Source organism: Halichoerus grypus, chromosome 11 (assembly GCF_964656455.1).
Source record: "Halichoerus grypus chromosome 11, mHalGry1.hap1.1, whole genome shotgun sequence".
NCBI lineage: Eukaryota > Metazoa > Chordata > Mammalia > Carnivora > Phocidae > Halichoerus > Halichoerus grypus.
The window spans coordinates 89,874,703-89,901,390 of record NC_135722.1 but is presented as its reverse complement, the minus strand read 5'-3'; the positions used below and the strand labels follow the sequence as shown (position 1 = coordinate 89,901,390).

Sequence of the window (26,688 nt, the reverse complement as noted above, 5' to 3'; positions counted from 1 at the left end):
GGCAGGATTGTCTTGAGGATTCAGAGAAACAGTGGATGTGGACATGCCTTATAAGCTGGAAAGTGCTATACACACTTCAGGAATTACTGTTAAAGGAGGCTGATCAGTCCGGTTCGGGGTAAGAAAGGCTCTATTCTCTTGTCCATTTCCACACTCTAGGACCAATACTGTTAACTATAATTGGAAGTGAGAAGCTGAAGGTCACTTGCTCTACCCATTCCTTGGTGCTGGACCACGGGAGACACAGGGATGGGCATGGAAGGGGCCCACTTCCTCCAACCCATCCCTTCTTCTGCAGTGTTGGCTAGGGTTTGCAATCCCTGTCCTGACCAGTTGGAAAAGGAATGGAAGCTCTGGGCAATGATGGGGCTGACAGGGGCTTGCGGCCATGCAGGGCCCAAAGGAAGAGGGATGGTAATCAGACTGTCAGGCTCCTGAGCTCTTCCCAGGCAAAGGCTATTGACAGACCTTCCAGGAGGATCACTGGAAGAGACTGTGGAGGATCATCCTTCAGGACATTTTGACGCATGGAGGCCTGTGGTGTATGGTGACTTGCTGGCAGATCAACAGCAGAGGGCAGTGTCTAGAGTCCATTTTTCCTACCTCCTCCTGGGAGCAAAACAACCCCAGTCCCACCCCCTGCTCCACTGTCCTTCAATGGGAGGTTAGCAGTAAATGCCCTGAGGTGTCAAGATTAGTAAATAGGAAGAGATTTAGAAAGTAAATGCAAGCCTAACTCACAGAGCAGATTATTTGGTTATACTGTTATTATTTTGGGACATAGTTGCTCTTAATGTGGACTAATCCTGTAGAAATGTAATTACCGGGTAGTTTCTGTGTATCACTAGATCTTATCAGGTAGACCAGTGGGCTCCCCACTCAGCCCCTGGGGGCTTGAGCAGAGTTATCATCTGCACTATTTCTTTTTGGTTTTATCTTCATTACTATAAAATCTCTTGGGAAGTCTCCCCAGGAGGGAGCTCCCCGCTTTCAATCTCATTTTCTGATCTGCAGTTCTGAATTTCCCATAATTGAATTTCGTCTGGGTCTCCTGGTGGTTCATCTTGGCTTGCTCACCTTTCATTTCGTGGCTCCCCTGGTGAGTGCTATGTCCTGCAGCAGGACCCCTTGGCTGGGGCATGGGGTTGCGCTGGCTTGCCGAAGCAGACGGGCAACATTCATTAGAAACAGTGTCCACCGAGACAAAAGTTACCAGCTGTGTTTTATTGTCCATTCTCCCACTCTTCTTTAGCTACTAGCAAAGGACACTCTGAATATGAGAAAATATGGCCACCTAGAATAAGCCCCACATTTCCTAGCCTCCCTTGCAGCTATGTGATCAAGTCCTGGCCAATGGCTCTGAGCAGAAGGGATGTGCACAAATTCTGGACTAGGCCCCTGAAAGAAAGAGACAAATGCTTCCCTTCTGTGTGTCCTCTTTCCATTGACTGAAATCTGGGCATGACAGTGGGAACAGGCGCAATCGCTGTGGACCAGAGCTGGGAGTCATGCTCTATTACCCACTTGCTGACTGCCTGTGACAGAGAAATGAACTCTCACTTTGGTTTGTAAGATTAAGCTGGGCCTTTGTCACATGACCCGACTGGAGACCTTTGCTACGGCGATCGTCAGCGGAGGGCCCGGGAGTGGAGACTCCTGTCATGTTCTCTTTCATCAACCTGCTCAGCAGGCTCTCCTTGGCCAAAAGTCAAGTAGGAGCAGGGACGAAATGCTATGGAGGTTGAGGTCATCTTGCAACAGACCCATGCTTGGCCCTGAATTTCTGCTCTGTTTCTTTGTTTTCTTTGGTTGTGGCTGATAGTGCTGGAGATATTCTCTCAGAGGCCACTCCTACTCAGGGCTCTTGGGATTCAAGTCTGAAAGTGTGACAGGGGCAGGAGCCCAGGAGGACCAGCCCAGCTTCCACACACCTTCCTCTTAACGTGCGGCAGAGAGGAAAGAGGGCCGGGCTGGGTCAAGAGCTGATTCCAGCTCTGCCGTGCTCCAGCTCTGTCATCTTGCACAACTCCCCTCCTCCTGGCGCTAAGGGAGTGAGTCAGGCCAGATGATTTCTGGAATTCCTGCCAACTTCAGCATGCCAGAAAGTGACTATTCCGCCACCTGCCTTGTGACTGCCGTGTCGTCCTCAGTACATGAAGCAAATAACCTCAGGAATGTCCCTGTCTGCGCTCAGGTCTCAGCAGCTCCTCTCCCTTCTCGTCTTTTGCTCCGCATTGAACAGAGCCTGGTGTAGGGGAAGGAGGAGAGGGCAGGAGGTGGAGAGGGCGAGGGGCATCATCGAAGTGACAGATGATGGGGTCCTTCTCTTGAGGAGTCTAATCCCTCTAGAGCCACACGGCACATACACAGTGCCCATGGAATAGCCTTGTAAGTTACCTAAGAAATGTGTCCCTGTTGAGGGACCAAAGCACAGGTGGGGTTTGGCAGGAGGTGAGTGAGCCACGAAGCCTGCTCCCCCTCATTCCTGCTGTCTGACCCTGAGTGAGTTTCCAAGCGTTCGATCCTCAGTCTCCTCACTTGTAAAGTCCGGCTAATAGAAACACCCCCTCACGTGCGCAAATGTGGGGACGGAACGTGCTAATGGGCACAGCGCACAGCAGGTGTGAGTAGATTCTAGTGCCCTCTGCCTTTTCTACCCGATTACATTTCCCACTTCGTTTCCAGCAGATCTTCCCACTGCCTTGCCTTCTGCCTCTTGAACCTTTTCTCTCTTTTCCCGTATCTTCTTCCCTGCCCCCCTGCTGCCCCATCCCCGCTCCAGTAAAGCTCTCCCATCATCCTGCCTTAGAGAGGCCAAGGCAAGGTGGGGTGATCCAGATGCCCAGTGATATTTCAGAAGCTTTAATTAAAGGGAAGATTATGCATGCCATTTGAGTTTTAAAAGGGATTCAGATCAGAATGAATAAAATGCTAACTTTCCCCCTGTCTAACCCACTCACCCACATACCCTGGGGCAAAATGAAGCATAACTCAGTTTCTCCACAAAAGGCATCAGACAGCAGGTCATTCTGGTCAACAGGCCGACAGCAGTGCCCCCAGCCTTGGCGAATATCGGTTCTGTCGTGCGTCATGCCTCTCACCCTCTCTTTCCTAGCTAGATGTAGATAGGAGAAAATGATTGTATTGTGCTGTGCTCTGCTCAAATAAAACCTACAGAGATCTGTCCTTCCAACGGTGGGGGGGGGTGGGGGGTGGAAGTGGGGACTCAGCGCTGTGTCACTCTCTGCAGAGACACTTCTCCAGAGGCACCAAGGACCTTCTTCTTTCCTATCCAGCTCTGATGCCCACCTCCTTCTTCGTGACACCCCACTGCCTCATGAGGTTCCTCAGCCCTCGGGGAGCCAATCACAACTGGATCTCAACCCTTAAAACAATTCTCCACTTGCTCTAGGAGTCTCAGTTTATGTGATCCTTCGTCACTTCTCTGCTCTCTGGGAAGGCAGACCCTGCACGCGGGCTTTATCATGTCACACACGAGTGAACATACTACTCAGCTGTTTTGGGCTTGTGCTGTCAGCCTCTGGGGCCCCATCCACACATGTGGCAACTTCCGTGGTCCTACGTCAGTCTCAAAAGGGTAGCTCCTCTTTAGACAGGACCTTGGGTCCAAAGCCCCACACTCCTAACCTGGGTCCTCTTCCATGAGCTATCCAAATGTCATTTGCCTCCATGTCTCAGCTCTCTTTGTCAAGCACAAGAGTGCCTTGCTACAGTGTGAAGAATTCAAAGGGACAAACAGTATACAAAGTAAAGGAAAGCAAAAGGTATCAGCTTGGAGACAGCTCAAGGGGGACAATCATGGCCTTTCCAGAGATAAAAGAAGGAAGCCATTCCTTAAAGGTCAGAGGATGATGAAAGTATCTAGAATGCTCAAAACCGCTGTGGCCACAGATTGGTAACTGAGAAGCCCCTGACGGTCCCCAAATACCCCTGGCCCAACCATATCCCACGGTTTTGCAAACTCTTTTTAGTGACTAGGTGTCAGTTTTCCCATCTGTAAAATGGGAGACCATGACAAGGGACAACCTTGCGGGGCTGCCCTAAGGAGAACTGTTTTCAGGCTCATCTACAGATTTATCTACTTGCTCCAATCCCACAAAGCAAAGCCTCTGTGCCCTTCCCCACTCTCGTCCTGGCATTTCTCCGCTCCAGGGAGGCTCCCAACTGCAGGCAGCGCAGAGTAGAGCAAAGAGCCCATGCCAACCCTGCTCAAGTCCTCCTGAGGACCAGGAACGGCATCAAAATGAGCAAGCTCACAGCCGCAGCTGCTCAGCTGGCCCTCACGGAGCACATGGCTTCCTGATCGGAGGTGTGGGTAGCATTGCATCTCCGTGGGGTTGTGGCTCCACATTTAGCTATGGAATCAACAATGTTCTGATAATTGCTGGGTCACCACTGTTTACTTCTGCAGTTACTTTCATGTAAGAAAACCCTTTTCCTTGGGGCTCTGGGAAGAGGGCACTCCTACAATTTTCTTCACTGTCTCCCTCTAATGAGGTCCAAGTTCAGGCAAAGGGAGTCAGGCAGTTTTAGAAGGAGCGACACGACAACAAATTTGACCTCGGCTGGGACGGTTAAACATAACTCTCTCCTCAGGGTGATGAATTATTTCTGGATCCTGGAGCCTGGCTGAAATGTGAGAAAGTGAGTAGAGCTGGGTACTCCAACAAGGTTTACGTTAACCATTTCTTTTCCCAGTTAAATCTTTTTTTTTTTTTTTTTTTCTTAATTTGCTCTCTGAATAGGGAAGCATTCCTCTGGCCAAGCCCCAAAATCCAGTGCTCTATAGTTTCCATTTTATAGATTTTTAAAAATATTTGTTTATTTATTTGAGAGAGAGAGAGAGAGGGATATCGGAGGGAGGGGCAGAGGGAGAGAATCTCAAGTAGATTCCCCACTGAGCGTGGAGCCCGACACCGGGCTCAAACTCACAACCCTGAGGTCATGACCTGAGCCGAAGTCAAGAGTTGGATGCTCAACTGACTGAGCCACCCAGACACCCCTATAATTTCCCTTTTAACTTTATGTTACAGAATCCATTGCCAACGATCTGAGATTGGCCACACTAGAAGGCTGTTCTCAGCCGACTCAATTCACTTCTTTGTTTTGCTGTTTACTTCCAATTCCCATATCCCAGCCCTCCAGGAGTGGCATCTAGTATCATTTCATCCCTAATGTTGTGAGTGGGTTAAAAGGATCACATCTTAGAATGCCTAAACTAACTGAAGCCTCTCCCCCTCCCCCTTCCCCCCCGCTCCTCCCCTGTCTTCCTGGCCCTCGGTTGGCTGAGAACAGTAGGAACCCATAACAGACAGCGTGTCATCCATTGCTGACAGCCTCAGCGCTATAATATGGGCCTGCCAAACCCATTACAGTAATGACAGCATTGCAGAATTAGAACACTCACTCCTACATAGAGAAGAAAAAAAAAATGGGGGAGAGAGGGGGCAGGGCTGGAATCTTGTGCTACTTTGCGTTCTTCCTCTTTTTTCCTCCTGGGATGTGGCATTATTCCTCTTTCATTTTCGTTTAGTCCATGAGGAAGATGAGCAAGCGTGCCACCGTGCATCCACGAACCAGCACGTGTGTCTACGGGGAAGAGGATGGCGTCACTGGGGTCTTGGGGAACCGTCCAAGAGATTATTGTGCCTCGTGGTGAAACTTGCAGTACCATTCCATTATCGTTTCCCCAAACAGGGCACGCTCACGGACGTGCTTTGCTGGGGCTTTTGTAATCTCAACAGGCACTTATGGAATTAACTTTCTGCCTTGGGCAGGGGGAGGGGGGTGCTGCAAAATTTAATGATCATCTCTCTGACTGGGGATCATAAAGTGCTGTTGATAATTATGATAATTAAAGTGATTTGCTTACAGTAATTAGTCCCTAGGACTCCATTGTGGAGGTAGGAGAGAGGGACTGTTCCATCTGTCATGTGGGCAAACTGAGGCACAGAGAGCTGGGGTCAAAGACAGAGCACTGGTCCTGTCCGGCCACAGGAGACTGGTCCAGGTGCATAGACTGAGGGCTAGGTATGGAGGAGGGGGTGCCGAAGTGGCAGCTTCTGGGGTAAGGTGGATGGACATTCAGCAAGAGATACAGGGGACTGGTTTCATGCAACAAAGAGATGTGTCCTGCCCCGAGGCTCCTGGAGCTCCTGCTGCGTGTGGATGTTTAGGAACAATGCTGGAAGCATATCGGTGGAAATGCTGGGTTTCCCAGGGGTATCAGGTTCAAGTGGGGAGACAGAGGGACCGGTGGTATACAGTAGGACACGGGAAGAGACAGCAAGCCTAGGAATCAGCCTCCCTCTCTAAGCTTTATCTCCTAGGCACCCAGCCCAAGGGTCAAACAACCTCTTGGAAAGGCCAAGGGCATGTCCTACCAAATCTGATGGGAGAGGGCTGGTGACACGCTCGGGGCAAGAAGCAGCCCATGCCATTAGCGATCAGGCTCCAGTGACCTGAGGGAGCCCTGCTGAGCTCTTGGTTCCGTTGTGGCCCCTGAGACTGCTTCTGGGACAGACATTCCCAGGGACTGCTGAAGCCAGGAATGTGGGCAGATAACTGACTGCAGGGCAGCAAGGAATGATGGAAGGGGTCCTGAGCCTTAGGTCTGAACCCCGGCCCCACTGCTCGTCTAGGTTGCTTGTTCTCTATAAGCACTGGTTTGCCCATGAATGGGGAGAGTAACACACAGGGCTCAGAGCAGCTGTGGGAACCAGTACATGAAGCACCTAGCCCAGTGCCCAGACATTATCGCGGTATCGAAGTGCTGGGGACATGTTCGTTTTTTTATTTTTTTAAACCAATCAACCTAATTATATATATATATATATACACACACACACACATACACACACATATGTATATATGTATATATACACACATGTATAGGTATATACATAAATATAAATTTTATATTTATGTATAATTGACATAAAGCTTTATATTAGTTTCAGGTGCACAATATAATGATTCAATATTTGTGTACATAGTGAAATGATCACCACAATTAAGTCTTAACCTTCATCACCATATTTAGTTACAATGTTTTTTCTTGTAATGAGAACTTTTAAGATCTACTCTCTTAGCATATACAAATATACAATATAGTATTATTCATTATAGTCACCATGCTATACATAACACCCCCGGGACTTATTTATTTTATAACTGGAACTTTGTACCTTTTGACCTCCTCCACCCATTTTGTATCTCTTACCCCACCTCCAACAAGCAACCACCAAATCTGTTTTCTGTATCTAGGAGTCTGGCTTTTTAAATTTCTTTATTTTTTTTCCTTAAGATTCCACATATAAGTGAGATCAGATGGTATTAGTCTTTCTTTGTCAGACTTATTTCATTTAGCATAATGTCCTCAAGGAGCAATGGCAGAATTTCCTTTTCTTAAGGCTAAGTAGTATTCCACTGCACACAGACACCACATCGTCTTTATCTATTCATCCATCTATGGACACTTAGGTAGCTTCCATGTCTTGACTATTGTAAATGTTGTAATGAACATAGACATGCACACATTTTTCAAGTTACTTCTCATTTCTTTAGAATGAGTACTCTGAAGTGGTTTTGCTGGATCATATTTCAAATAATTTGATTTTTAATTTTTTGAGGGGTGTCCATATTTTTTCCATAGTGGCGGCACCAATATCCATTCCCACCCACCATGCACAAGGGTTCCCTTTTCTCCACATCCTCACCAACACTTGTGACTGACTTCCAATTTCTTTCTTTTTACTGTTTTAAAGGACCACCTCAGACATTCAAACTGTACAGATGTTTATTGAGAACCTCTTCAATGTTCAACCTCGTGCTAGAGAGGTTTGAGAAAGGAAAGTTGCCCCTAAGAGCCCCATAAAGTCATGAATGTTGAAAGACTAAGTAGAATTCTCTGAAAAAATTGACTAATGCTATGTGGCTGGCAATTAATGGGTGAGGTAAGGTTCAGGCATAAGAAACTCTCAGAAGCCAATGCAAGGCAAGAGGTAATCAAATATTAAATTATCTAGTGATAATGATAATTTCCTAATGTCCCCAAAAGCTATAGGATGAAGTCCAAATAATCTTCATGGCATCCGCAGTTCCCTGAACATCTCTCCAAATTTAAAACTTTATGGCTCCTTATATCAGCCTTGTCCAGTAACTATCACTAATTTTTTAAAAAATTTTATCCATCCATCCATCCATCCATCCACCCACTTATTCTATAAATACTGAGTGCTTATTATGTGCAGGCACTGTATATCCCAGGTCTCTGAGAATGCATGTGAATCAGTCAGGCAGGCTGCAGCTCTTATAAACTCATGGTTTAGTGTGTTGAGAAGAGACATAAAGAAATAAGTAAGATAGGTTAAAACAATGAAAAGTGCAAAGAAGAAAGTAAAACAGGGTAATGAGTAACTAGAAGTAGGTTGGAAGAGTACTTGGGATGGGATAGAGATAGGACATTTGAGTTGAGACCAGAATGGGAGAGCTCTCTCCCCAAAATGGGGGGAGAGTAGAGCCAAGGACAGAGAGCTCCAGGTGGATAGAACAGCAAGTGTGAAGGACTGGAGGTGGGAATGAGCTGGGTGTCTTTCAGGGAGGCTGCCATGGCTGGGGCTTGATGAGTCTGGGGAAAAAGTGGCACGGCATGATGTCTGAGCAGAAGGCAGGGACTAGAATGTGGTGGGCCATGCCAACCATGGCAAGGCGTCAACATTGCTTTCTATGTGGGTGGGAACCAGTGAAGTGTTTTAAGAGGAGTAATGCGATCTGCTTTGTGTTTCAAAATCTTGTAAACAAGCAGTACTTATAGTTTCCAAAACACACATTTCCATGCCTCTGCATAGGCTGTCTCCTGGGATCTCCTTTCTGCATCTTGTTTACCTGTCAGTCTCCCATGCAGACTTTGAGATCTAACTCACGAATCTCTTCCTCTGTGAAGCCTTCCCTGACCTTCCCGTAGGCAACGTCTCCTGCCATTCCCTCCCTTTTCTTCATCCTATGCTTCATACACACCTCTAATATCGCACAAAGTCTAATACATTGCCATTACCGGCTTACATGTGTCTCCCCTAGCAAAGGGCCTGGAACACGGTAGAGGCTTAATAGATTTGATAAGGGCCAATAGTCAGAGTAACTCCATGGAAGCAAATCTTAAAGGATGGATAGAATTTTGATAGATGATAAAAAGAGGCCAGCGTCATACAAATCTTGCAATATCTGCTCAAGTCAACATGAGACATGATTGGGAAGATACTGTCATCAAGAAGGGGATGAAAACCCCACTGAAAACCATGCAATCTTCTCCTCTCTCCAGTATAACACCAATACAGGCAGTTAATGAGCATGATAGAAGTTGACTTGCATATGATATTCATGCATTTTGCATATTTCCATTTAACACTGAAATGCATGGACAAACTTCTCAATCCCCTAGTTCCTTCCTTCACTTAGCAACTTTTAATTAAAGGTCTCCTGATTCTCCTGCACAATGCTAGGCCCTGTGAAGGATGAGGAAGTAGAAATTTGTCCTTGGTGAATTCATATGCTCTGGATCCTAGGGAAGACACAGAAAAATACAATCATTCCCAGCCCGGGTTCTGGAATCAGAAGAGATGGGTCTCAATATTGACTCTGATTAGTTGTAGGACCCTTGGGCAACTGACTTCACCTCCCTGAGCCTTGATCCCTCATTTATAAAATGAGGGTAATAATACATACCTAGTAGGGTTGATGCGGCAGAGTGCTGGGCACACAGCTAGAGCTCTGTGAGTAACCATGTTGATTGTTTTTTTCTCTCCAGATCCCTCTATGGGAGGATTTGCAGAAACCATTAAAAATTCCTAGTTAGGCACGCCTGGGTGGCTCAGTCAGTTAAGCAGCTGCCTTCGGCTCAGGTCATGATCCCAGGGTCCTGGGATTGAGCCCCGCATCGGGCTCCCTGCTTAGCGGAGAGCCTGCTTCTCCCTCCCCCTCTGCCTGCTGCTCTGCCTACTTGTGCTCTTTCTCTCTGTCAAATAAATAAATAAAATCTTTAAAAAAAATTCCTAGTTAGACTTTTTGCAGGTGCATCCAGATTCCTTCCTTCTTTCCTTCCTTCTTCCTTCCTTCCTACCTTCCTTCCTTCCTTCCTTCCTTCTTTCCTTCCTTCCCCAAGTCAAAGCCTTCAGAGTCTGAAGAGCTGGCTCAACTTGGAACAGCAACTGAGCAAGCAACCAGGGAGCCTGAGTTGGGTGAGGGCAGTCTGAGCCTCCCTGCTGCATGCTCGCCAAAAGCCTGCCTCACTTGCTTCTCCAGTTATGAACAGAACCCACCCATTTACTTCCTTTCTCTTGTCCTGCCTTGAATGTGCCCCAGAGAGATCATACATTGATTTCCCCCCTGACCTACAGACACCCGGAAGAGCCTTCTGGTTGCTCCCAAGACTTCCGCCCCTTCGTTGCCAGCCAGTCACTTCCTCTTCTCATTACTATAGCCTCAGCAGCACATGGGGTCAGTGAGTGGGTTGAAAGAGCTCAGACACATGTATGGTGTGATTCATTTGCGCCAGGGGATTCTGAATAGATAATAATCGTCTGCAAGTGGCAATTAACAGACTCTTTTAAAAAATGCCTTGATGGTTATAAAATGGAAGGCGAAGCCCATCACGCCTCCTGTTGCAAGTAATTACGGAGCCGGCTGGTTATGTACAGGTTTCGAATGACCCGATATTTCCACCCAGTCATGCCGAGCAAGAGAGAGTCCCGCAACTGTCGCCTGCCATCCTTGGACCTCCTCGTCGGAGATGATGTTTGAGGAGGACCCCCTTTGGCTTCCTCCCAAAGCCCGGGCCTTGGCTCCACCTGTCAACCCAGGTGGGAAAGAGAAGTGCCAGCCAGTGCCCCTCGAAGATGGAAGGGGCAGAGATGGGGACCGACTTTTACCATAAAGCGTCATATGCCAAGTCTTGCGCGAGCTGCTTTCCCTCTCATGATCTCGGTCATCCCTAACCAAATTGGCAAGCAAAGTTGTATCCTCTCGCTTTATTATTATTATTTTTTAACAGAGGAGGAAACAGAGGTTTAGAGAGGTTAAGTGATTTGCTGGAGGCCTTTGGGCTGAAGTGAGATTTCAACTTTGAAGCGCCCGATCAGGGAGTCCCTATCCTCCACTATACAGTGCTGCCTGCATTTCTCCCTCGCAGTATTTAGAACTGTTATTCATTATCCACTTGTCCATTACTTGTTTGCCTCTTTTCTTAGCCCTGTTGCCGGCTTTACGGGGGTAGGGTGTCACTGTCTTTCATATTCGGCACTGTATTGCCCGTGTCTACCTTGGTGCTGAATGAATGACTGGCTTCCTCTGGGGCCATGAAACACTAGAAGTGACCAATGTAAGATCATCTGGTGGTCAATCAACATCTTTATTAAAAGAAATTGTCATGGGGAGCAGTAGATTGGGTCCAGACTAATCCAGCTAGATGTGGCTTTTGTCCTGCAGGAATCCACCCTGGAAACTAAGATCCGAAACCCATCTCTAGAATTCTTTTGTTGACAGGCTGAGCATCCATCAGGAGAAAACAGCATCCTCTTGCCTTGGCTATATCATAATATCCTCAGATGCAGTTCTGCCTCCCTAAAATCCTCTTCTCCACCTGTTTCCTGTCTGAGATGGAGGGAGGGGCCACTTTCTGGGAACCACAGTCTCTCCACCTGCCTGGAGAGCAGGGACGCTCCAGCGGATTCCCTGGGCAGAGAACCAGGGCAGGCTCTCTCATTTATGGCTCGGCTCTCATCTCTTCTAGACTACTATAACCTGCCAGAGCAGGTTTGATGAAATCTCCAAGTGTTAGTTGGGAGGACAGATGTACTACAAATTAAAAACAAAAAAAACATGGTAAGATTTTGGGTAGGGGGGGTTCAGGAAGAATGCCAATTCTTTCTTGGTCTTTTTTTTTCTTTTTGCAAGAGTAGACCCTCAAAATTGAGGCTGCTAAGACCGTTTCCAAGCTAGAGAACAAGTATGCAGATGAAGCATCAAGCACCATGCCTTGCAGGGATGGCTTGTAATTTGAAGAAGAGGTTTAGGAGGAGGAAGCTTCAGGCACTCAGGTAGGTAGGAAAGAGCAAAGGGGAAGGGCAAGTTGCTAAATGATTTTATTTGTTTTTCAAAAGGCACATATCCCCTTTGCACACATCCTCAGCCCCTCAATGCTTCCGTCTGGCCAGCATTTCTAAGTGTGTCCACAGACCACCCATGATGAAGTCACCTGGGGGTTCCTTAATGGAGCAGCTTCCTGGGGTGCAGTCATGGTGCTTCCTGACATCTCCTGCCCTGGGGTGTTTCTTCTCAGGTCTCAAGTAGCTACTTCCTTGCTGGTCAGGTTTTAAGGTCCAGGACCCCAGTGTCCATGCCACAGCTAATGAATCAGGATCAGGGCTGGGAGTCTGCTTACTGAAGACTCCCCAGATGATTCTCACAAACATTAGAACTGGGCCACTGAGCTAAGTTATGTCCTGAGGTTCTGTCATGTGGAGTAAGCTAGGGAATCATTTGGTGGCATCAGGGATCTTGGGCAAACCACTAATGGTATCTTGGTTCTCTGGAAAGTTCCAACAAGGAAGGACTGCTTGCATCTCATTTACCAGAGCTGTTAGACTCCTAAACTACTAGAAATGAAGGAATCTTTGAAATCACTGCAATTCAGTTTCCTGATAGGACAGGGCTGTGAAGGTTAACTTCATATGTCAACTTGGCTAGGCCATGGTGCCCAGATTTTTTGGTCAAACATATTCTGGGTGTTTCTGTGAAGATATTTTAGAATGAGATTAGCATTTAAGTTGGTGGACTTGGAGTAAAGCAGAATGGCCTCCAATGTGCTCTACCTGTGCTGGCCTTCATCCAATCTGTTGAAGGCCTGGGTTGAACTAACACACATCCCCCGAGCAAGAGGGAGTCCTGCCAGCAGGCCACCTTTGGACTTGAGTCCAAGTCCAACTCTTCCAGGGCTTCCAGCCCTGCAGACTTTAGATTTGCCACATTCTGCAATCGTGTATGCCAATTCCTTAAAATAAATCTATCTCTCTCTATACACACACATCCTGTCGATTCTCTTTCTCTGAAGAACCCTGATGAATGCAAAGCCCAATGAGATATGCAAGCAAAACCTGGGTCTAGAACCTAGGTCAGGGCAGAAATGCAGAAGTCATGGAAACAACTCACAGTTCTCCTTAGAGGGAGAGCACTAACTTTTGTCATAGGAAGAGTGTTAAGCCGTGTGTATGTGTGTTCACATGTGCCTGTGTGTGTTTTCCTGCGAGCTCTCTGGAGCCCAGGACCTGCATGCTTTATTCATCTCTACAGTCTTAGTCCGTAACACTGAACTTGACAGAGAGTAAGTATTTAGCGGGTGATTGACGAAAAGCGAAAACTTTTGTGACTCTAAATTATCTGGATACTTCTGGGGACTTTCCAAAGCTTCAGCAGCAGGACACATTCTAGTCCACTCCCTACACTCCCTGTCTCCTGCGCCCCCAAATATCTTGACAGACAGGAAAGAGACCAGGGGAGAGGGGTTGTAGGGCCTCTGAGCAGAGGCAGAAGTGATGGGGGTCCTGGAGGTAACAGAGCGAACACCAAAGCCCCTACACCAAATGCCTTCTCTGTGGCGGGCTCTCTGTTCGGTACTTATGTACAGGCTCCTACATGAAGATATGAAGTAGATACTAATGTTTTTTTAGAAGCAAATGAAGAAGGGGTAGGAAGTAGAGATGGGGGTTTGGGATGAAGGCCCTAAAACCTAACCCTAATCCCTACAGAAAATAGGCCCTAGGAAGGAATACTCGTGTATATGAGGAGGGAGAAGGAACTTGGATCCCATGCTAATGGTCACACCTCAGTCGCCTCCAGCTGGTGCCCAGAACCTGTGCACTGGGTCCCTTGGGCAGCAGAGTGGGGCCTCCGTGGCCTTTGGGATGGGCTTTGCCCTCAGATACAGTGGTGGAGGAGGCCTTGGAAGCGGTTAGGATCGACTTCAATGATGGCATTTTGCTTTGGCCTTCAGAGCTCTGGGCTACCCATACCCAGGACACTATGTGTGCTCTCCCTCAAGCCAAGTGTAGTGTGCATGTCTGCAGTGTGCAAATGGGGGTGGGGGGCTGAGGGTGGATTTGGGTTGCACACTCCTATACCCCAATACGGCATCTGTACGACCTGGGTCTCCCCTCTAGGCAGAATGGGGCTCCCGTCAAGTTCTTTTAGTTCCAGTTGGAACAATTCTCCTTTGGACAGCTGAGCCCTTGGGCTGGGTGGATCTCTCCAGGGCAGGGCGCTCTCCCAGACGCTGACCTATCTTCTGAGCCAATTGGATCTGCCTCGTCACTGGGAAGCAAGCTGACAAGCCAGCTCCAGCTGCAGCCTGGCTTCACACTCTGCAGGGCTTCTATTTTTCAAGGTGCTGCTCTATACCAAGTCCTGGACACAGTTTGTAAGCTTCCCAACCCCCATAGCACCCCGGGATGGGCCCCCAGCTGGGCCCCAGCACTCCACAATGTGGTTCATCTTCATAAAAACAGTGACCGAGTCCCTCAAGATGCTATTGATAACCAGTTGTCCAGGACACTGGAGTATTTCTAAGCAGCTCGGGCACACAACATACCCAACTCTCAGGTCCCAGAACAGCTACTCATTCTTAGAAATCACGCATTCACCTCCAATTGTTCTCCAAAAAAAATATGCAAAACCATGAGAGGCAAGCAAAAGAAGGTGCTTGCCAGATGCATTCACTTAAGGAGTCAATCGGTTTAAAAATTCAGATGGATTGGACATTGGGGCCCGACAGCAAAATGGAGTTCTCCCCAGTCCCACTGAGTTAAGCACCAAGTCACATAATCTTTCCCAGCAGCACGGACACTTCTGATAGAGTAAACTTGGTATAAGGGAGGCAGGCCTCCACCTTGATGGAGGTGCCCATCTTCCTTCCCTAGGAGATAAATACGAGTCCTGGGACAGTGTCACTTCCCTTTTCCTCCCATGACAGCCGTGCCCCTCCTCTGAGCTTCCCCAATCCATCCCTCTAAGCTAGTCTGAGCAGCCCAGTCGGGCCCAGCCCCGTCTCCAGGCCATGGAGGCAGCACTGAGCTTGTCTTATTCACCCTGCTGCATAGGAAGTGCTCAAGAAATATTTCCTAATAAAAAAAATTGCCTTTTGTGGACCAGCTACTGGAAAATATATTTGGTGGATGTGATTTTTAAATTTTTATGTTTAGGTCGGATACCTTGGAGGGGCAAATGCTCTTATTTGCTTCTTCTAGATGAGGGAGCTGAGCTGGGGGAGCCAGGCTGGGATTCCAATTGTCTTCTTTTCAAGGAAAGTTTGGGGCTCTCTCACACACCACACTGGCCATGTCCCTGTTCTTTTTACCTGCAGAACTTGAAGAAACAGGCTGCCTCAAGACCCCTGACTTCTGTGGCTTGATGAACACCAGCCCTTCCTGCAGGTTGGGGGCCAGGCTCCTGAGGCAGCATGGTAGGGGCCTGGGGAAGCCCCCCTCGAGCAGTCAGGCTGGCTTGGGGGCTTGTGGAATACCCTTCACTTCGGGGGCTTTTCTGTGTCTCTGCCAGCTCTGTGGGGGCCGGGCCTCTGGAAGCTGGCCCAGCCTTGTGTACAGGGGATCCCCCCACCCTCCATGCCCACTGCAGGAGCGGCTCTGGTCTCTCCATGGCTCTTTTCATACTCTGCACAGGGAGGGGTGAAGAGCCTGGGGAAGGGAATGTGTGTTCCAGATGGAGCTTCCTGAGATGCCAGGCAGCACCCATGGAAAGAGTCAGAAGATCTGGGCTTTGGGTCCTGGCTTCTGAGCCATCTTTAGCAAGCGATGAAACCTCGCAGAACCACTGGCTGAATGAAGTCGCTGTCACCTTCTCAGGGGGTTTGTGAGAATCAGATGAGAGGATGTACAAGAGCCATAACAATATATCTTAGGAGATCTCCAGCTGCGAGACCGGGTCCACCTTGGCTTTCAATACCAGGTGAGCAAACACGAGGGTCAACCCAGGTCCCTTGAGAGGGACTGAGTCCTTTCTTAATAATAGGCCCTCGCTTGACCCAATGCAGGGCATCCTTCTGAAGCTTGGGGGAAAACCCTGGCATGAGCTGAACCAGTCTTTGGGACAAACCAAGGATTTTGGAGTTGCAAAAGTAAACTATTAAAATTTTGTAATCATCCAAAGAGAATCCCAAGATTGCTTGTGGAATGCCATGCTGTTTTTCCCCAGCGGAAGCATTTTTGGACGGGCCTCGGGGATGGGGGCTCGCACTCAGCCAGCAGTGGCCCAGCCCTCCCGGCCCCGCCTGGAGCGGGCCAACTGAAGCCCGGGAGAGCCACGTCCACGTGAGGCCTGTGGGGAGGTCTCGGAAATTTGGATTTGCAACCATAGATGCCGCATGGGGCTTCTTGAGAGACCTTAGCGCTGCCGTCTGTGAGTGTTACCACACCTCAAATGTCAAGAGAGAAACTGTCTCCTCTCCACACGACCCTGGAACAGCATCATCAGGGGGAATGCCGGGTGGGAACGCTCGGGGCCTCGGAGCCGGACTCCACGCACACACTGCAGTCCAAGGCTTGTTCGTTGTTTGATAAATACAGGTTTTGTTTCCCCAGCAACTTGAGAGATGAGGAACAAGATGTCTTCCAGTGCCCCCTTCATCCACAGCGTGATGCTGAGCATGTGGCAGGAGCCCAGCAAATGCTGACAGAACTTCGGTCGGCCAGAACCACAGCGATGTATGGAGCTTCCGTCTACTTTTAAGGGCCAGCTTTCGGGATGAGGGCTCAGGCTCAGGGATGGCAACTGACCTTTCCAAGGTCACGTGGTCAGTGACTGCAGTGCTTCTCAACCTGGGACAGTTTTGCTCCCCAGGGGACATTTGACACAGTCTGGAGGCATTTTTGATTGTCATGACTGGAGGGACATTCCTGCATCCAATGAGTGGAGGCCAGGGATGATGCAAACATCCTCCGATGCACAGGCACCGGACAGACCCCCACATCCAAGAATTATCTGGCCCCAAATGCCAGTGTTGTCGAGAGGTGGAAAAACCCTGGGTTGGAGGTAAAGAGAACAATATGTTTAAAGGCACCAAGTTGTTCAGGGGTCTAGAAGGTCTAAAGGAGTGACAGTTCAGGTGTGAAGCAGGAATGTGGAGTTAATGAAGGCAACCGTACAGGTGAGGCTGGAAATGTAGGTGGGGTCAAAGAAAGATCTTGTACACCCACCACAGTTTTGCTCCACAGACAACAAAGACTTTCTGGGTGAGCTGAAGGGCCAGGCTAGAGCTGACTCCCAGCACAGTGCTCTCCCCCCAAAACTCCCCTACCTCCAACACCATGCTGCCTCTTTCCCAGCCACTCTCAGACCAGACCAGGATAGAGGCGTGGAGAGCAGAACTATAGCAACCCAACGCAAGTCATTTTTTACCACCTACAAGATAAACCCAGACTCATCTGTGAGCCCATAAAACCATGTAAATATTTCTACCTATCATGCCGTTGTAACATGTAAAACAGGTTATAACATTGTAACTATTCACCTATTAATCAATCTCCTTGTTAGATTGTGAGTTCCCAGAGGACAAGACCCATGGTTAATTATCCTTGTATCCCTGGTACATCCCAGGATGCCTAGAAGTAGTCAGTACATCAAGCATGATGGGCGAATAAACGAAACAATAGGGGAAGGTAGACTGACCCACTGCTCATCTGTACGGACTGTGATGGGCTTCCTTCCCCCATTCTCCTCCTTTTTTTTTTTTTAATGTAAGAAATACATGCTCATTGTATAAAAACATTAAAAAAATCCTAGAGACAACCCAAAAGATTAAATTAAAATTGCCTAACCCCCTATGATTCTCCACAGTGATAAACACAGAGAACATTTCAGTAGATATCCCGCCGCCCTTTCTAGGGCTGTATATTCATGAGATTCACATGTGCATATTTTCCTTTTTAATTAAAATGGTATCATACTATATATGTTGTGCTGTATCTTGCTTCTTCACTTAAAAATACATTGGAAACTAGTGCAAGGAGTTTGTCTTGAAGCCGTGTTTGCATAGTGATCACCCATTTTCATTTAGACTGCATCTTTGAAGAGGGGCCAAATCGATGTGAATGTCTTTCCATGTCTCTGAATATACTTCCACACCATGGCATTTCATGGCTGAAGACTATGCCACCGTACAGTTCTGCTAGAATGTATTAAGCCACGCCTCAGTTGTTGCAATTTGTATTTTACTATGACAACAAAGCTGCCATAAATATCCTTTTAGCTAAATCTTTGCACACATCCCTAATTTCTCGTTAGTCTGAATTTCTAGAATAGAAATGGCTGGAACAAAAGTTTCATATTTCACAGCTTTTGAGAAGTACGGCCATGATGTTTTCCAGAAAGGCTGTGCCAACACAGATTCCCACAAGCGGGGTATGAAGAGTGCCATGTTAGCTCTTTTTGAACAAAAGCTATCACTTAGTCTGGGTAAACACCAAGACAAGCTATTTCAATTCCATTAAAGGACCCATCTATATCATTTCAGCGGAGAAGAACTGTCATTCTTAGTATTCGATAGTCTACCAGATGTCTGTGCTCAGTGTTGCTGTGATGAGCTATGCAGTTGTTTACGTGCTTCTGAACATACACGACGTGATACGTATGGAAGCACCTAGCCCAGTGGCCAGTGCTCCGCAAATGCCCCTGCCATCTGTGTATAGCCCTATCATTCCTTATCTGGACAGTTGTCTCCAGCCAATCTATACACCTGCCAGAGGGATTTATCAAAAATTGCAAGATGGACCATGTCATTCCCTTGCTTCTGTCTTTGGTTGCTTCCCACTGACTGTACGCTAAAGTCTGGACTCTTTGGTAAGGCTTCTAAGGCTCCATGACCTGCTCCTGAGACCCTGTGGCTTCATCACCCACTCTACTCTGTCCCCACCCTTCTCTACCAGCGGGTATCTTAACAGAACTCAGCCCTTTATTCCTCTGTGTCTTGAACAGGGCTATTCTTCCTCTTCCTATTCTCTTCCTTGTTTTCCTTTCCTACCTTGTTTGTCTGCAGAAGTGTCTCCGGGAAACCTATTTTCACACTCTCTTCTATCTACCCGACCCAAGCAATGTTATCATCTCCTTCCATAGACCTCGAATCTTGTGCAACCACTACTTGCAACAAGTCTCCCGTTTTGTTGTAACGCTTGTTTGCATGTGTATCTCCCCAACTAGACTGGTGAAAAGCAGAACCATGTTTTATTTTAGGCCCATATTCTCAACACCTGGCACGAAGCTTAGAGTACAACAGGTGCTTAATAAATGCTTTTTGAATGAATATAAGAATGGACTGATCGTCTTCTTCCTTCCTTTCTTCTTCCCTTCCTTCCATCTGTCCATCCACAGGACTCCAGCTACAACAGTCAATACGGTAGCAAGCTACAGTCAGCATAACGTGGTCTCTTACTCAGATGGCGTTCCGGGTGCCACGAACTAGTCACATGCCATACCACTCCCTTCTTAGGATCAAGTGCAATCAATTGAACCAAGGGCTCTGCCATCATGTGTACCTTCAGGAGGAGACAGGGCTGGCAGGGATGGAGAGAACAAGTTGAACAAGTTCTAGGTCATTCACCAGAGGCAGAGCTGGGGGGTGGGGGTGGAGCTGACCTGAGTCTGGCATCAAGGCACCGACAGGAAAAGCCATGTTATGGGTGCGAGGGAGGACTGTGCTTCCGGGACCAGACACAGGAGTCACAGTGAAGCGCAGAGAGAGAAAGGGATTAGGAGAGGGACCATGGGCCGGAAGCACAGAGAGAGAGACAGGGAGGGATTCAGATTTAAAGGAAAACAGGGACAGGCTGCAGACAAGAAGGAAGAGAGTGAGGAAGAAACGCGGACCCAAGTTAGCGCGGGCGTGTGTACGATTGTGTAAGCACAGCATCTTCTGCTGAAAACCTTGGAGAAGGGGTGTGCAGGAGAGAGCCTGAGCTCTTTACTCAATGTAATTAATTACTCTGTGGCTTTAAATAAAACCCAGCTATTCGGGGGAAGCCTGACAGGGTTTCTTTTAACTTAATGTTTGCTGAACCATCCCTTCTATCTCACTTACCTGATGTGGAACATATGCTGGGATCAGAATGACAGAGAATAAATCACCAGATTTGCTTGGTTTCTTTGAAAAATGAATTTGAGGGCTGAGATTTCTCATCAGTATATATCTTCCCCGAGCAGCCTTCTGACAGGGCATCAAGCTTGGGGGATGTCCTGTACAAAGGTAAATGGGTACCCAGAAGTGGCCAGATGTCCACATCTGGCATCATATTTATCACCCTGGGACGCAGGCCAGGCCATCTGTGCTAAGCTGACAGGTGTTTCCAGGGTGAGGTTTGAGAGCCTACTGAAATCCCAGGCATAGGACACAATCTGTGGTCTTTACATGTGTTCCACAAATTTATATGGAGCTTTTATTTTATTTTATTTTATTTTTTAAAAGATCTTATTTATTTGAGAGAGAGAGAGAGAGAGTGACAGCGAGGACACGAGAGAGTGCGCATGAGCAGGGGGTGCGGGGCAGAGGGAGAAGCAGACTCCCCTCTGAGCGGGGAGCCAGAGGTGGGGCTCCATCCCAGGACCCTGAGATCATGACTTGGGCCAAAGGCAGATGCTTAAGGATTGAGCCACCCAGGCGCCCCTATATGGAGCTTTTAATAGGCACCTGAAACATGGTACAACAGTGAAACTTAGTGGTAATGATGTTCCCACGAGGACCTTGGGCCAGAAAGCCTGGGATGAGTCTGCATCCTAGCTCTGCCGCTGGTGGTCTTGAGTGTGCCTCAGTTTCTTCATCTATAAAATGGGGATGAAGCAGCCTTATGGCTTAGTTTGTTTTGAGTTCAAATGTTAGTCATTCTCTCTGGACCTTCCTTTTCCCACTCTTCTTATTGGGTCTCAGTGAGTTATAAACTTCCAGCACAGTACCTGCCTATCTCAGATGCTAACTAAAAGTTCCTTTCCCCTTATTAGAGACTGCAAGAGCCCGCAGGCCTCTGGGTTAAAATAGAGGGAGGGTCCAGAAGCGTTTTTTTAACTCTGCAAGTTTGGGACAGGAGTGAACAGGGGTGTGTGTGGATGTGTGTGTGGCGTGGGTGTGAGTTCCCCCAGGGCTGAGCCTACATTTGCTAAACTCTCTGATAGGAGCCGTGGAGAAGAACAAGATCTATGCTAGCATTTTGGCTCCTGATCTCTCAATTTAATATCTGAGTGATGTTGAACAAATCGTTTAGTCTCTCTGTGCCTTGGTTTCCCCCATACCATGATGGGGAAGGGAGTTGGATTGGGCATCTTTAAAATTTTTTCTAAGCATTCTTTTCATATTCTAAGGGTCATGTATACTCAGTATAGAAAACTTGGAAAATAGGTAATGAATCATGGAACACCACATCAAAAACTAATGATGTAGTGTATGGTGATTAACATAATATAATAAAATAAAAAAAAAAAAGAAAAAAGTCTAAATGAGATTATTAAAAACACCTATTACTCCACCACCCAGCAAAAACCGTTGTTACTATTTTGGTATATTCTGCTTTCTCTGTACATAGTATATCGCAGAGTGAAATCATACTGTGTGTACAGTTTTGTCTCATACTTTTTCTCCCCCTTAATGTTCGATTATCATAAGCATTCCATGTCCTTAAAAATTATTTAGGCCTCGGGGCGCCTGGGTGGCTCAGTCATTAAGCGTCTGCCTTCGGCTCAGGTCATGATCCCGGGGTCCTGGGATCGAGCCCCGCATCGGGCTCCCTGCTCAGCGGGAAGCCTGCTTCTCCCTCTCTCACTCCCCCTGCTTGTGTTCCCTCTCTCGCTGTGTCTCTCTCTGTCAAATAAATAAATAAAGTCTTAAAAAAAAACTTAAAAAAAAAAATTATTTAGGCCTCATTTTTAAGGTTTCTTCTGGGACTCAAATTTTATGAAGAATGGGGCTCACTTCCTTTCTGTTAAAAGCTTGTGTTATTCTACAACACACCAGAAATTGTGTGAAGGAAGGTGCCCTTGAGTGGTGCCCCCCAACTCCCTCTGGCTCCCGTATCATGCAAGGACACCAAAAGGCTCCACGACCCACCTGGCCCACCCGCTTTCATTTCCCACCTTCGCTCTGGAGAATAAAAGCGGGTTGTAGAGCTGCTTTGGATGAGTCATCAATATGTGATAGAGCTTTTAAAAAAATCAAATATCATCAAGAAGTTTGACTTTATGTATTGGGAGAAAAAAAAAATCTGCCTATATGATAGATTTTTTAGGGGATGGGGCACTAAAAAGATTTCCTAAACTACCCCTTCTCTTCTCCCTTATTTAAAATTCCTTTATTATAAACAAGTTCTTTTTCGTTACAAAGTTAAAATAAGACTTAAAGTAAAACTGTTTGGAAGGAGTGAACACATTGACCAAAATTCACACAGAGATTAAGGCAGAGATGCTGCAATGTGCTCAGTGATGGATTCCTTTTTCCTGAGCTTGCAGGGAGACTCCCACGGCCCGGCCTTCCCAAACTAGCTTCAGGCCATGAGACAGTTCTGGTCATAGGCATGTGGGCTGAAGGAAGGTAGGTGACTTCCAGGTCTGGGTTTTTTAAAATGTCCTGATCTTTCCATGCTCTCTTCTTCTCCTGTCCCCACTTTGCAGGCCACAAGTTCAAAATGATAAAGCTAGAGGTGGAGGAAGGTGCCCAAACTGAATCAGAATCTGATGTGAATAAGAAATAAAGCTTTGTCGTGTTCAGCAAAGCTGAGATTTTGATGTTCATTTCTTCTTGTACTTAGCCTTGCTTATCCTGACTAATGCGAAGGTTAAATAACCAGTAACAGCAGATCCTTTTGAGACAAGGTTTGATATTAGAGAAGATGAGGGTGGGGAGAGAGTACCGAGGTTGCAGGGAGGAAATGCAGTTTGGGCGGATGCAGAGATCCTACCAGTCTATATAGAATTTTTGTGTGAATTTAAAAAGGAATCCCCGGGTTAACAATTCTGATCTGCCGTATTTGTACACTGGAGTTGAACAATTCAGTAAGTGGTGGATGGATGGTAGAAACGAGGTTTCTCACTGTTGGAGTAAAAGTTACAGATAAGCAAAAGGAGGTGGCTAGAAAGTCCTTGGGAAGGCCTAAAAGCAACAACACTCCAGTGGCAAAAGCACCCCTAGCATCCAAATTCTGGTTTCTAATACCATTACTAATAGAAGGAGCCAGGAATCCTTGGAAGAAGTGGCTGATTCTAGGACTGAGGGAAGTCACATACAAGATGAGCCTAGAACACCTTGTACTACTGGAAAATAAGGGAGTGCTCTGGGTTAGTTTCCTAGAGCTACTAAATAATAATCGACTACTAATTGGGTGGCTTAAAACAACAGGAATTGATCGTCCCATAGTTCTAGAGGGCAGAAGTCCAAAATCAAGGTGTTAGCAGGGCCATGCTGCCTTTGAAACCTGTAAGGGAGAATCCTTCCCTGCCTCTTCCTAGTTGCTAGTGTTTATGGGCAATCTTTGGTGTTCCTTGGCTTGTAGCTACATCACTCCAATCTTCGTCTCTGTCACCACATGTGCACCTTCTCCCTGTGTCTCTCTCCTCCTCCTCTTCTTCTTTTCTCTTAAAGATTATTAATTTATTTATTTTAAAGAGAGAGACAGAGAGTGTGGGGAGGAGCAGAGGGAGAGGGACAAGCAGGCTCCAAGCTCACTGTGGAGCCCAACGAGGGGCTCGATCCCAGGACCCAGAGATCATGACCTGATCAAGAGTCAGATACTTAACAGACGGAGCCACCCAGGTGCCCCTCTCTCCTCTTCTTATAAGTACATTAGTCACACTGGATTAATTGGCTACCCTACTCCAGTCTAGCTTCATCTTAACTGGTTACATCTGCAACAACCCTATTTTAAACCAAGGTTATACTCTGAGGTATTAGGGGTTAGGACTTCAGCATATTTTGTTTGGGGGACACAATACAATATAGTTCAAAAAAACCACAATGATTGGGCATATACCAAAGGGACAGAAGCCAACTGAAAGACCTCCTGATGTCCAAAGATTTAACAATACGAGCAACAAAATAAAGTAGTGTTAGATTATAACCCACAGTATAAAGTAAATACCCCTAAGTCCATACTGACATGTGGCTACAGTATGGAATCATATTGTAAATAAATGATTGGACAAATACACAAATAAGTACAAAAATAAGCAGAGGAGAATAGACAAATCTCCAATGCAGAAAATGCCAAATAATTCTTGTAGATACTCTGCCCTTGAGGAGGTGGAGCACAGCTCCCTACTCCTTAAATATGGGCTGCACAGAGTGATGCCCTTTTAAAGCAATAGGCAAAGTGGGAAAAAAAAAAAAAGAATACTTTGTGGTGGAAAACCCCAACAAACATGGCCTCAGCCACGTGATCAACCTTAACCTCAACAGTTTACGGGCCAGACAAATTACAGGACAGAATGTACCCATGGTATGATGAGATCAAAATGGCACTTTACCTCTGGGGTCTTCCCCAAAAGCCATCACCCCAGTCTAAATCATGAGAAAACATCAGACAAATCCTAGGCAAGGGACATTCTACAAGATACCTGACCAGTACTCTTCAAAACGGTCAAGGTCATCAAAAACAAACAAAATCTGAGAAACGATCACAGTCAAGGAGAGCCCAAGGAGACAATGTGGTATCCTGGATGGGATCCTGAGACAGAAAAAGGATGTTAGGTAAAAACTAAGGAAATCTAAATGAAGTATGGACTTAGTTAATAATAATAATATATCAATATTGATCCATTAATGGTAACAAGTGTACCATACGAATGTAAGATATTAACAATAGAGGAAACTGGGTGTGGGGTATATGGGAATTCCCTGTACTATTCTGCAAATTTTCTGTAAATTTAAAACGGTTCTCAAATAAAAAGTTCATTCTAAAAAATGGTACTCCTAGAATAATAGTAATAAGTGGGCATCGCCTCATGCTAGGGTACATGAATTGAATAGTGGCTGAATATCAATCTTTTTAATAAGCAGAGTCTCAGTCTCAGCTTACTCTATTTCCTTTCTCCCACCAGCCTGGTGCTCTTGTGCAGTGAACAACCTGCACAACTTGGTGTGGCAATCCTAAAGTCAAAATTACCCTCTATCATCATTTTGCCTTGCGCTTATCCTGCATCTGAACATAGCATAATTTGTGCTAAGAACTAAAGAACAGTCAGTTGCATCATAAATGGGTACACTACAGGGATCAACTATGAATTTCCAGGAGAAATATCATGAGCCACCAATGGTCAATGGATTCATCTTCAAGAAAGCACTGCTTTCCCAACCTGGAGAATTACAGCTCTGGCTTTCTAACTCTTTGGAGGTAGAAAAGCCAGGTGTGTCAAGGAAGTTGATGTTCTTATGGAAAAGGCATTCTCAACTTATATTTTGCCCACAAAGATAACTAGGGGGAGACTCTTATACCAAACTCCACTGAACCCCCACAGTGGCAAAGAAGTGTGGGAGATGGGGGGCGGGGTGGTGGGAAGTAGAAGAATCCATCCAGAGCTCTGTCCTCGGAGAGTTGTTTTTCATTATTTACATGTGGTCCTGTGACAGCTAGCCAGGTGTCTCTCTGTAAGAAAATCTCAATACAGCAAAAACAACCATTTTGAGCTATGCATGACAAGTCCAACATTAATTTTCCGCTTTTCACCCTAACAAAGAAATGCACTGATATGTTTCTTCCCAGGGCTGCCTTTGCCTCCAGCATGGCTAGGGGCCCCTTTGTTTCTTCCTTGTCCATCAAGTGCCCTATGGTGTGAAGCATTCTAGCGGAGTAAGAAGGGTCTTTTTGGTAAAGAGGCAAGATAGCCCAGACTGTCACCATACCAGTGCAACGCAGGGGTCGTATGTCCCCCAAAACATAACAGCAACAATGCTGACAAAAAAGCCTGTGGAATATGGTTAGACTGGAACATGAATTAGAAAGCAATTTGGCAGTGTGTATCAGCAGTCAAAAACACATTCAGACCCTCTGACTCCATAATCCTACTTTTGTCGATCTGTTCTAAGAAAATTATTCTATACACCAAAAAAATCTCTAAGCGTAATAGCAAAAACAGCCAAAGTATTCAACAGTTGAGAAATGGTTAAACAAATTATGGTTCATAGCACTTGATGGAATATTATGGAACCCTTAAAATTATTGTTTGAGGATTATAGAATATGAAAATTGCATATGATAGCTATGCTAAGTGAAAAAAGGGGGAAGATAAAAAAATATAAGTAAAGATAATTACCACTATGTTAAAATATGCATAAGAAAAAGACTCAAAGGAAATTCACCAAAATGCTAACAGTGTTTGTATTAGACTGGTGGGATTTGAGTTGATTCTTTTTCCTTTTCTCTACTTTCCAAATTTTCTATGATGTGGTAATATTGCATCTTAATGGAAGAAATTATTTTAAAAATATATCAAGTCCCATTGTCCCCCAATGCGTATGAAGAGTAGAAAGGGGTTCCATTGTATGTGTAGAAAAACATAATAATGGCCATCAGTAATAAAAGAACCTTAATAAAAATTAATAACCTCCCCAGAAACATCCTGTGCAAGAATGATGTAATA

At 46.4% G+C, this 26,688-nt stretch overlaps 1 protein-coding gene and 1 long non-coding RNA gene across 7 annotated transcripts in view; one reads left to right on the top strand and one right to left on the bottom strand.

Moving 5' to 3' along the window:
• KIRREL3 (kirre like nephrin family adhesion molecule 3) overlaps positions 1-26,688 on the bottom strand; it is a 537,206-nt gene that overhangs the window by 310,478 nt on the left and 200,040 nt on the right. The window lies entirely within an intron of this gene.
• On the top strand, positions 4,476-5,894 carry LOC118540227 (uncharacterized). The gene is made up of 2 exons (XR_004919530.2): positions 4,476-4,665; positions 5,555-5,894. It is a non-coding gene; the product is annotated as an uncharacterized LOC118540227 (long non-coding RNA).